General features: G+C 42.3%; 1 protein-coding gene across 3 annotated transcripts in view; it reads right to left on the bottom strand.

Annotated features, from left to right (window-relative positions):
• The window catches only part of RAI14 (retinoic acid induced 14), a 99,936-nt gene that overhangs the window by 74,353 nt on the left and 12,730 nt on the right, over window positions 1-12,853 (bottom strand). The window lies entirely within an intron of this gene.

Below are 12,853 nucleotides of genomic sequence, written 5' to 3'. Positions count from 1 at the left end.
CTTCTTGTGTGAGCAAATGTACTGTGTGATGACGTACTTTCTTTTGCCTGCCCTAAACCTTTTCAGCTCTGCAAAACAAAAACCTAAATACTCCACTGTAATATGCAACTTATGCAAAAAATATGCAGTTACAACGTTTTTTAACAGTTCATTCCTGGGCTAGTAATGTTATCAGCTAAACCTGACTTTTGATTTTGCATGGAATAGCTTTACAGCTGCATGCAAGAAGCACGTGCAGATCAAAGGCAGAACAAGGCAACACAAAACGGGGCAGATAGCTAACAAGCACTTTAAACTCCATTTCCTTAGATTAAACCCAGTTGGAACACTGTGTTGCCTTTGCAAGGGAGAAAAGCACAGGGGAAGAGATCTCATTCAATACGGGAACCCTGAGCAACTAGTCTCAACTTCGGCTTTGCAGGAAGTGTAGGGACCCACCCACACGACCAGCCTCTCCAGAGCTAAATCTGGACGTTTACTATAAAAGTCATTAAGTAATATTTGAAAGATAGGAGCATTCAACTGTTCTATTTTAAGGCAGCTCTCCCTGAAGTTACTATTCCAAAAGGAATTATTCTGAGACCATGTCAAAGGGAAGAGGCAATTTAACATTTCAAGGATAACTATAAATCATGGCAAGGTCAAGTAGCATGATTCACTGTTAAGAGTGAAACACACAGAGAGACTCAATATTTAACTATTCTAAGTTTCCATGCATGGAAATTCCCTGGTATGCAGAGGAAAAATACATAACAGCTGAACAATTGCATTCCTGCGTTACCAGTAAGGAGATGGGGTGTGGAATTGAGAAATGTCAAATTTTCAACAGCAACATTAGCTCGTAAGTTCTCCTTACAAATGACAAAAAAACTATCTCAAGGTAACTCGGGTTCTAGGCATTCTGCACAGTGTTTGAAGGCTGCATAATCTAAACTGAGGATAAACTTTAGGGTTCTAATCTTTTAAATAAAATTATAGTCTTCAAGTTTCAAATAACGCCCTTCCCCCAAATAATTATCAATTTGGATACTGCTATATATTACTGTGCAGAGCCTACAAGATGAGCGAGGTTGAATAGGGGGTGGGCTGCCCTCCTTAAGCAACACAATGGAAAGTAGGCCATGTAGGTTACACCCCAAAAGCCCACCTGTAAACACATTTAACAGGCCACATCTGCACACATGTCCGCCATTAAAACTATGGCAACAAGTAAACACAGCTCTAAACCATCATCAGCCGGCTGCTTTGAGCCTCACTGAAATTCAGTGCTTAGCAGCCATAATTTGCCAGAAAGCTTTAATTGAAGGAGTTAGCCAAGCTAAATATTGCTAGAAACAAAAGCTATAATGACCTCTTGACAATCGTGGCATGCTAGCTACACTTTCACCAAAGCAGGCTAAAATAAGAGCCACTCCAGTTAAAATAAAAAGTTAAGCAGGCTTGAATATTGTTGATTTTAACAGCACCAACAATGGTTTTGTTCTAATCTAGAAGGTATATAATCACGCCTTATTAGTTAAAAATGGAAGCTTTATGGAAATCTGATTTTCTGCATTTACACACCAACCTATTTTTATTTTCTGCCAGTAACTTGATGAATTACCACAACGAAGTTGCCTTTTCTGAGGCCAGAGCAAGCTTGGCACAGGATTCACTCCTACAGGAATTTGAATGTGAAGCCCTGTCCAACACCTATTGTAGCATAGCAGCAGGGTGCAATGCTATCCTTTTCTTCCGTTTGTCATCCTTGGCTAACAGGGAGAAACACAAAAGAGACAGGCCTAGCAGAAAACACACAGTGATAAGCTGTTTGCACCAGTGCTAAAAGTAGGACAGGAAAACCAGCTGGTTAGCAAAATGTCAACAGCCTAAAGGCGATATAGACAAGAATGGGGGCAGAGGGGGGCAACAGTAGATGCCCATTACAGCTAGCATTAGAACAACGGTTCAAAGGGGCAACCCACTTATATTGATGTCACTTGCAAAATGCCTCTCATTAAAATGGACAGGATGACTGCATAGATGGCCCTAGTTATCCATTAGCATTCTCTCACGGAGAATAACCTCCTGAGAAGCCCATGGCTCCCCAGAACAGGCGGGAGGACATGGTCTTCACACCAAGGAAAACTGCTTACAGCAGGCCCAATCTCCAAGACTTAACTGTGGGAAGGGTTTTAATGGGAGGGAGAGGATATAGTAATCACAATTTATCTCTCCAGGCGCCCAAATGTGTGAGTTAAGCAGAGTTTCAAAATCCCATGCTTGGCAGCAAAACCAGGCTGTAAAACCTTGGTTTGAGCAAATCCAGCTATGAAGTAAACTGACTCTCTTACCCCGCTTAACAATAACCTAGGAATTAAGTTTAAAAATATAATTTCCTTACTTTGAATCTTGCATTGGTTTGCAGCAATAGTGGCAGTAAAAACTATGCAGGCAAAATACTTATATTTACAGTATAGCCTACAGCTGGAGCAAACGGGGGGCATATTTGCATCCAACACTGTTCAAAGGAAGAGACAAGAACAGGAAGTACTATATCCTGAAGGAGAGGAGGGGAAATGACGTAACACGGAGCCCACTCTACCAACTGCTTTTCGATGTTCTGAGTATCTGCCTATTTGCAATACAGCTCTGTAGCATTTGCCCCTTTTCATGCTAGCTAGCAAGAACATGCACATGTTAGGTTTAACTGTTAATCTTCCACAGTTACATCTTCCAGTGATAAGCGATGGAAGGGCAAGGGTGCAGATCTAGAAGACATCTTACAACCTTCCATTCCTACCATGGAACACTGGAAGCAACCTGATGCCAAATCACACCTCTGGGTCTATCTAGCTCAGTACTGTTAGCATGGTGGGTGACTGCTCCCCAGGGGTCTCTCCCAGCCCTACCTAGAGATGCAAGGGATTGAACCTGGAACCTTCTGCATGCAGGACATGTGCCCTACTACTGAGCTATGGCCCTTCCACATGCAACAATGGGAAGCCAGTGGTGCTCCTAATGTTATTCGGACTCCGACTTCCATCAGCCCCCGCCAGCACGGTTAATGGTCAGGAGAAATGGGTCTTGAGGGCCAGCAATGTCTTGAGGGCCACAGTAAAGTAGGGCACAGGCTACATTTTAGACCTGCAGGTAGTGTTCAGCCCGTCAACATCTCTCTAAACGATGGGCTTGTAGAAACAAAGAAACCATGAGTAGATGCATGTTTCTGTAAAAATGCCAGACTCAACAGCAGTCCTATTCTTTTAAGCAAATCAAAAGTTGCAGGCTTCGTTGTTTCAGTGCATTGTTAACATACCAAGTTGCCTCAAAAAAACCCAGCAAAGGCTAAATACAACTCAGAATGAAAACCAGACATTTTTCTCAAGAGACCTACAAAACTTGGGGGGTGGGGAAGTCATATAACAGTACAAAAAAGCAAAACAAAACAAAACCCTGGCACTTTCAGGGATTCAATACGTTTATTTAGCAATTGAAACTCCCAAACGGACAAGAGATCTCAGTCTCTGTCTTGCATGGACTGCTGATAATTGCACAATCACAGGTAGTGGTAGGTGATACTTTGAAGAAAGAAGTCTGTCCAAAATAGGAACACAGAATAGGAACACAGAATTATAGTTCATTTCTGCAGCGTACATCATTGTACATGCCAATTCACCATGCAAAATAAGAAAGGGGCATGCCCCTGACCCAAGGAGTTCACATTCTAAAGCAGCGTTCCACAATCTGGCACCTTCCAGATGTTTTGGACTCCAACTCTCATCAGCTCCAGCGAGTTTGGTCAATAGACAGGGATGATGGGAACTGTGGCCCAACAACATCTAGCGAGCACTGGGTTAGGGGAAGACTGTTGTAAATGTTGATGACAGGGAGAGGAGAGAATGGGATGGATGTAAGGAAATTGGAAAAGATAAAGGAAGAGCACAGAAATAGCCCATGGTCCAACACAGAATTATGTGTACTCAAGTCCAATGACTTCAACATACATAAAGCATGACTACATCCATGCTAGACTGCTTTGAAAAGAGCCTACAGTGGATCAACCCAAGGGTTTATCTAGTTGAAGGATAGTCAATGTGGTATCTGCCAGATGCTTTAGACTGCAACTCCCATCAGCCCCAGCCAACATGGCCATTAATCTGAGAGAACAGGAGTTGTAGTCCAAAGAATCTGCTGGCTACCATGTTGGCTATCTCTGACCTCAGCACTGTGTATGCCAGCAATGGTCAGCCCTGCTGTCCTAGGAAGCACACAAGCAAAGCAAGATGAACAGCCCTCAATGGAGGTTTGCTACTGGCACCTGGCAGCAACAGTATTACCACCTAATTAATCGAATAAATTCAGGACAAATATAAGAAGCATCTGTTTGAGGATTTTGCTGCCACAGGATGTGGTGAAAGCTACAAATTCAGATGGCTTCTAAGGAGGATTGGACAAATTAATAACAGGGAGGTTTATCAGTAGCTTTGAGATTATTATTTTTGTAGAAATTAATAAACAGTGACAACAACAACCCTCTAGGTTCAGAGACAGTACTTAATCTCAGGGTTGTGAGTTCAAGACCCACTTTGGGCAAAAGATTCCTGCGTTGTAAGGTGTTGGACAACAGGGGTGGCCAACTCCCAAGAGACTGCGATCTACCCAAGAGACTGGCAGTCAAAGTTGCAAAGTTGCTGAGCTTTTTTTTAGGGAGGATCTACCACAGACATTCAGTGGTCTACCTGGACTAGATGATCCTTGTGGTCCCTTACAACTCTACAATTCTATCATCACTGAACACCAATTTATTGGGGAGCAACTATGGTCTGCAACAGCAGCTCCTTGATCCCTCCAGAAGTCTACAGCCATTTTCAGACTCCTAAGCCAGCAATCCCAGGTGCACCCTAAGCTACCCTGCTACCCTCAGGTGTAGAGGACTCCACCCCATTGCCAGCACTGAAGCAAGATTTAGTGGCAGAGCATCTGCTCTGTATGCAGGACGTCCTTGGTTCAATCAGTTTTCCAGATGTTTCTGGACTACAATTTCCATCATCCTTGACCACTGACCATCCTGGTTGGGGCTTCTGGGAGTTGAAGTCCAACAACTTTATACTGCAAAATGCCCTGTGATCTTTGGATGAAAGCTGGTATATAAGTTTAATAAATAACAACAATAATACCCAGTATCTCCGGGGGGGGGGGGAGAGAGAGACCAGTGTATGCCCACAAAGAACTGTTGCCTGTCTGTGTGGGCAATAATGAGCTAAATGGAGCAATGGTCTAACTTGGCAGAAGCAGTCCTTTTTTTCTTCTTCAGAAAAAGGTGCCAGTACTCCCCATGAAGTTGTTACAGAAAGTGCCACACTTAACATGTGAAAAAAGGGGTGCTGGTACTGTGTACCCCCAGAAAAGAAGCACTGTGTATAAGCATCTTATGTTCTAAATTGCAAAGCTGTCTCCCTGCTGTGTTAAAAGGTAAAGGGACCCCTGACCATTAGGTCCAGTCGTGACCAATTCTGGGGTTGCAGCGCTCATCTCGCTTTATTGGCCGAGGGAGCCGGCGTACAGCTTCCGGGTCATGTGGCCAGCATGAATAAGCTGCTTCTGGCGAACCAGAGCAGCGCACGGAAACGCCGTTTACCTTCCCGCCGGAGGGGTACCTATTTATCTACTTGCACTTTGACGTGCTTTCGAACCACTGGGTTGGCAGGAGCTGGGACCAAGCAACGGGAGCTGACTCCGTCACGGGGATTTGAACCGCTGATCTTCTGATCGGCAAGTCCTAGGCTCTGTGGTTTAACCCACAGCGCCACCCGCGTCCCTTTTCCCTGCTGTGTTAAAATACCTTAAATATATCTGTGTTAGATACATTTAAAGGTATCTGTGTTACATACCTTAAAGATATGTAACACAGCAGGGAGACAACTATGCAATTTAGAAGAAAAGACACTTATTTTTTTTTTATAATAATTTTTATTGCATTTTTTCCAAATTACAGAAAGAACAAAAAAATGAACAAAATAGAAAAAAGAAAGGAAAGAAAAGGAACAGAAAATCACGACCATTTCAGGAACTTATTTCAAATTTCCATTGGACTTCCCCACATCTCCCACATAATGCATTCTTGATAATAAAGTTATCAGCAAATTATACCCTTATTTCGTGTGTTTCTTTATATTTTCAGTTACAATTTAAGTTTAAATCTCTTATTCTCCATTTACTCTAAAAATATAACATAATGTCATTTTTACCCATTTAAACTTTGATTCTTTCATAAATGTTATCAATTTCATAGATAATTAAATTTCGTTGCTGGGGCTAACGTTCCAAATCATACGGCGTCTTATGTTTCATACAACTTATAATACTTTTGCAGATAGTCTTTAAATTTTTTCCAGTCCTCCTCCATTGCCTCTTCTCCCAAGTCTCGGATCCTTGCAGTCATCTCGGCTAGTTCCATGTAGTTCATCAATTGCGTCTGCCAATCCTCCAGTGTGGGCAAATCTTGGGTCTTCCAGTGCTTAGCGATAAGGATTCTTGCTGCTGTTGTAGCATACATAAAGAAAGTTCTATCCTTTTTTAACACCTTCTGGCCGACAATGCCCAGAAGGAAGGCCTCTGGTTTCTTGGGGAAGGTGTACTTGAACACCTTTTTTAACTCGTTATAGATCATTTCCCAAAAGGCCTTCAATCTTGGACAAGTCCACCAGAGGTGAAAGAATGTCCCTTCAGCCTCCTTGCATTTCCAACATTTATTATCAGACAAATGGTATATCTTAGCGAGCTTGACTGGGGTCATGTACCACCTGTATACCATTTTCATAATGTTTACTTTCAAGGCATTACATGCCGTAAACTTCATACCGGTGGTCCATAACCTTTCCCAGTCCTCAGACATAATATTGTAACCAATGTCTTGAGCCCATTTTATCATGGCTGATTTAACTGTCTCATCCTGAGTATTCCATTTAAGCAGCAAGTTGTACATTCTCGATAGTACCTTGGTCTTTGGTTCTAACAACTCTGTCTCAAGTTTCGATTTTTCCACCTGGAATCCTGTTTTTTTATCTAGCTTAAAAACCTCATTAATTTGGGCATAGTGTAGCCAATTTTGCACCTTATCCTTTAATTTTTCAAAGCTCTGCAACCTCCAATTACCTCCAATGTTTTCTATTATTTCCCAATATTTCGGCCAGTATGCCTCCATATTGGGTGCTTTCCGAGCTTTGGCCTCTATTGGTGAAATCCACCTCGGAGTTTTACTTTCCAATAAGTCTTTGTATTTTTTCCAGACCATATATATTGCTTTTCTGACAATATGGTTTTTAAACATTCCATGTGTTTTCCCCTTGTCATACCACAAATACGCATGCCAACCTAACGAATTATTGAAGCCTTCCAGATCTAGGACATCAGTGTTTTCCAATAAAATCCAATCTTTCATCCAGCAGAAGGCCGCAGCTTCATAATATAACCTTAAGTCTGGCAGGGCAAACCCCCCTCTCTCCTTTGCATCGGTTAGTATTTTAAACTTAATTCGGGGTTTTTTGCCCTGCCAGACAAACCTAGAAATATCCCTCTGCCACTTTCCAAAACATTCCACTCTGTCCACGATCTGCAAGGCTTGAAACAAAAACAACATCTTTGGCAAAACGTTCATTTTTATAGCTGCAATTCGGCCTAACAAGGATAGTTTCAATCTTGACCAAATTTCTAGATCTTTTTTGACTTCTGACCAACATTTTTCATAGTTATCTTTAAATAGATTCAAATTCTTAGAAGACAGATTGACCCCCAGGTATTTCACTTTTTTAACAATGTTTAGTTCTGTTTCCTTCTGAAACCCCTCTGTTTCAGTAACTGTCAAGTTTTTCCCTAACACCTTAGTTTTTTGTTTGTTCAGCTTAAAACCCGCCACCCGACCAAATTTCTGAATCAATTCCAAAACTCTTTTTGTACTAGGTTCTGGCTCCTGTAATGTTAAAACCAAGTCATCTGCAAATGCTTTCAGTTTATATTGTTTCGCTCCGACCCGTATTCCTTGTACCTGCCGATCCTCCCTTATCATATTCAGCAAAACCTCCAGGACTGAAATAAACAATAAAGGGGATAGGGGGCACCCCTGGCGTGTTCCTTTTTCAATATGAAGTTCTTCTGTCACCACGTTGTTCACTATCAACTTAGCTTTTTGTTCTGAATAGATTGCCTCTATTCCATTCTCAAACCCCCTTCCCACTCCCATCCCTTCCAAGTTTTTCTTCATAAATTTCCAAGAAATGTTGTCAAAGGCCTTCTCCGCATCAATAAAAATTAACACTGCTTTGGTGTTAATATTTGTTTGTAAAAGTTCCAAAATATCGATAATATTCCTGGTGTTATCAAACAAATGTCTACCTGGGAGAAAGCCTGCTTGGTCCTTATGGATTACTTCATTTAATACTTTTTTAAATCTGTTAGCCAAAACATCTGCAAATATTTTGTAATCCACGTTTAGGAGTGAGATGGGGCGGTAGTTCTTAAGTTGAGTCTTTTCAGTTTCCACTTTAGGTATCAGTGTGATGAATGCTTCTTTCCACGTATCTGGTGCCCTCCCTCCCCCCATAATCTGGTTGCAAACCTCCATTAGTGGTTGTGTCAAATAGTCTTTTAACATCCTGTAGAAGAAAAGACACTTAAAAGGAAAAAAATTGTATGCTGCTAAAGACACAGCCCATCCTCGGGAGGGCCAATCAGAGCAGCGTATGCTGTACTTTTTAACTACTCTGCATGAACAAGTTTTAAAATAACCGTGCCTTAAGCTGACTTGAATCCACTGATTAGTGAATTACATTCAATCCCATTTTGCCTCCACTGACAATAGAGTTTCTAGAGGCTTTGTTTCAGGACAGACACAGCCAGCCTCCTCTAGTCTCTTCTGCTCTCTATTTTAGGAGCACAAATTTAGCTTGACTCCATGGAATGAGGATCCTTAAGGCCAGGGGCTATTTTAATAAATCAAGCCCAACCTCCTGTAAACAAAAACAATGGAATTTATCCTGGTTGGATTAAAAGGAAGTCTTTTATAAGAGGTGTCGATAAGATCAGAGCAAGCTGTCCTTCAGACTCCTACTTACAAGTTAAGCCTGGAGAGAGCGAAAGCATTTGTTTCGCCTACATGACAAAGAATGTTTTTCTTCCTTCTACTACCCATCAGTTAAAAGTGGTCATTAAAAAAATTACATCGCAGAAACAGAGCTTCCATCTGTTAAGCAGAGTGTGCCATTTTATTAGCTAATTCTCTAGGAGCCGGGTGTAATGGGTCGTTTTTTTTAACACAACAAGTTTCCCTCCATGTGGATGACAGTGACCATGCCAGGGGTGCCCAGTGCAGTGCCAATGTCATTGGATTCCAACTCCCATCAACCCAGCATGGTCAATGATCAGAGATGGTGGGTGTTTTAGTACAACAGCTACAGGGCACCATGTTCACTACTCCTGCCATAGATTGAACCAACACTAGGGTTGACATTTTAGTGATGCTTCCGACTACAGTATTCTAGATATTCTAAGTATTCCAGTGTTCTGTATACAGTATTCCAGTATTCTAAGCAATATTGCCCCCGCCAAAGAACACCCAACCCTCTGTGTGTTACTAGAACGGGGCTGACATTTTTCATTCATCGCCCACAGTGGTAATTGTTAAAGCAGTGATGAGTAAGCAAGGCCCTCTCAAGGCACTTTTGCTATTTTCAGATTCCAAATCGGTTTTCCTCCTGCAAAAGAATACAGTGGTGAAGTGGAGTGGTAGAACTCGCCAGTGGAAAGCAATGTGAAAAGGATCAGAAACAAGGAGGCAGGTTCACTGTATTTTGCAGCTCAAGATTTTGAAATTTAGCAAGGGGGCAGAGGCTTCTTCGCCCTCCCTACCCAACCCCAACTGGATTGAGCTTGCTTGCCTGCTTGATTTATTTACCCAAGCAATGGCACCTGAATCCCTACTTGCGATGCAGCAGTGTGTACCAACAACAGCCGCACGGATTCAGACTGCCAGAGCAGACAGGAAAGATGTGGCTCACTCACTCAAGGATTGTGTGAATTGGGCCTTGCTTGCTTTTCTTAAGGTTTTATAAGCATAACTAGTGGGACCTGCAACAAAATGTCGCAATGTGCAGTGCTCCTGTTCCAGTCAGCCAAACATGCCCCCCTCCACAATATTCCATTCTCCCTCCTGCCCCATTTTCCATTCCCCACCCATTGTCGGTCAGTGCAAAGATTCTTCACTGAGCTGCTCTGCAAACCTTGCTGTTCCCTCAAGTCTGCCAATACTTCACAGGCATGAGGCTTGGCCAACATTTATTATTTTAAAAAATTCCTTCCAGTAGCACCTTAAAGACCAACCAAGTTAGTTCTAGGTATAAGCTTTCGTGTGCATGCACACTTCTTCAGATACACTGAAACAGAAGTTGCCAGATCCTTCTATATATTGAGAAGGTGGGGAGGGGTATTACTTAGAAGGGTGGTGGGAATCGAGATTGGCAGATAGCTGAGATGAGCCTGCTGACGACTCTTAACGACTGTAATAGGTCTTACAGGAAAAGGCAAGGGGTGAGAAGGTGAGAAATGGCTTAGTCATGTATAATGAGATAAGAATCCAATGTCTCTGTTCAGACCAGGTCTCTCCATGGTTTTAAGTTTGGTAATGAGTTGTAATTCAGCAGCTTCTCTTTCCAGTCTATTTCTGAAATTCCTTTGTAGTAAAACAGCTACTTTGAGATCTTGTATAGAATGTCCTGGGAGATTGAAGTGTTCTCCTACTGGTTTCTCTGTTTTGATTCTTGATGTCAGATTTATGTCCGTTTATTCTTTGGCGTAAGGTTTGGCCTGTTTGTCCAATATAGAGAGCTGAAGGACACTGTTGGCATTTGATGGCATACACAATGTTAGACGATGAGCAATTAAATAGTCCCGAGATGGTATGTGTGATGTTGTTGGGGCCAGTAATGGTGTTGTCCGGGTGTATGTGGCAGCAAAGTTGGCATCTGGGTTTATTGCAGGCTCTGGTGCCAGTGTCCGTGTTAAGTCTGGTTGTAGTATTATTGTGGGTTAGGAGTTGTTTAAGATTGGGTGGCTGTCTGTAGGCAATGAAAGGTCTTCCTCCCAGAGCTTGAGAAAGAGAACTGTCATTTATTATTTAGTTATTGCATTTGTATCTCACCTCTCCTCCGAGGTGTTCAGGGCAGTGTACATGGTTCTTTCTTCCTCCTTTTACCTCACGACAACCCTGAGGGGTTGGTGAGGGCGTGTGATCGGTCCAAGCTCCCCCAAAGGCTTTCACGGCTGAGCAGGGGTTTTCTGAAGGCAAGAGAACCTTGGGGTTCCAAGACCTTTGAAAGCCATAGTGGAAGGTAGAAGCTCCCACAATAATGTGCAAGTAAAATTAGCTGCCATTGTTGTTTACACCAGATGAACTGCTCCATATCAAACAATCAGTCTGCTGCTTCATTAAAAAGGCAGTGTGAGCAGCTGGTACCTAGCGTGTGAAACTACTGATGAGGTCTGAGCATATGCCTGCATCTTGCCAAATCAGCAATGCACTCAGCAGTACATATCTGTATTATCCTAGCACACCTCTGTAGCTGCAACCAGGTGAGTGGCAAGTTATACTGCAGGACAGCAGGCCCACATACGTAGACCTCTCACTCACTCTCTCTTCTAGCCTCAAAGGACCACTAGGCTATCTGAGAAGACATACCGCATGTGTCCTTGGTTCTACACTGAGCTGAAGGCATGCATCCTTGAAGAGAGACAGACAGACAGGTGCCGTTGGCTACCAGCAAGTCAAGCTATATTTGTGGATCTGACCATCTTCCTCCAGAACAGCCACTGGACCTACAAAGGCAGAATCGAGGAATACACAAACTCCGTCTGACATAGTAGCATTACGGACCTTCCGCAAAAAGCTGCCTTATACTGAGTCAGACCACTGGTCCATTAGCTCAGAACCACCCTGTGGTCTTCGGATAAAGGACAGTATACAATTTTAAGAAATAATAACAGCGTGCTTATGCCTATTAAGTCACAAACACATTTCAGCCCTTGTGATCACCGCAAAGACGTAGCAGCACCCCAGCCGTTGAGTCTGTAAATCCATTTCCCAGAAGTAGCTTAGGAGGGTTTGAATTAACAAGCTTATTACAAAACCCAACATGAGGCTTTATAGCAATTGAATCATGGCAATCGTTCCACAGCTGCTCTGAAGCAAGCGGAGTTATCTGAAGGTAGCCGAAGATATTTGCTATAGGCATCGTTCTAAGTGTAGGGAGAAATTTTAAAACATAAAAAAAATCAATGATAGCTAATTACCCATCGTTATAAAGCTCTGAAGTGTGAGCTTTTTCTATTTTTAAAAAAAAGCAGGGTTAGATTGGCTCCAAGTACATGTAATACACACACATATAAGGGTTTCGACTTGCTGTTGAGACCTGTTTAATTAGATAGCACTCCAGTAAATCAAAAAGCTCCTTGAATGAAGCCTACATCATACTACTTTTATCTTTTCTGGAATGACGTCAAACCAGTTAAGTAAAGGATAGGTTTAATCTTAAGATTTTGCTGAGCAGGTAAAAATCACTGAGAAATACTAGAGTGAGCAGAATAATGCCAGGGAAAATCAGCTTCAATCTTCTTATCCATTTGAAAAGAGAAAAAAAAAAGCCACAAATCCTCCCATCAGGTCACTTCTATCCCATCCTTTACACATAGAACACATTTTGTCCCTTCCTTGATTCCATCCCAAGTTATATTCCCTGAAAGGATGAAACACACATATAGCAACCAAACACCATTGCACAGAAACTATCCTAGCAGGGTGCACTTAATCCTCCAAAATGGTTTA

Source organism: Podarcis vaucheri (genome assembly GCF_965113315.1).
Source record: "Podarcis vaucheri genome assembly, chromosome: 11".
NCBI lineage: Eukaryota > Metazoa > Chordata > Lepidosauria > Squamata > Lacertidae > Podarcis > Podarcis vaucheri.
This window is presented reverse-complemented; position numbering and strand designations above follow the sequence as displayed.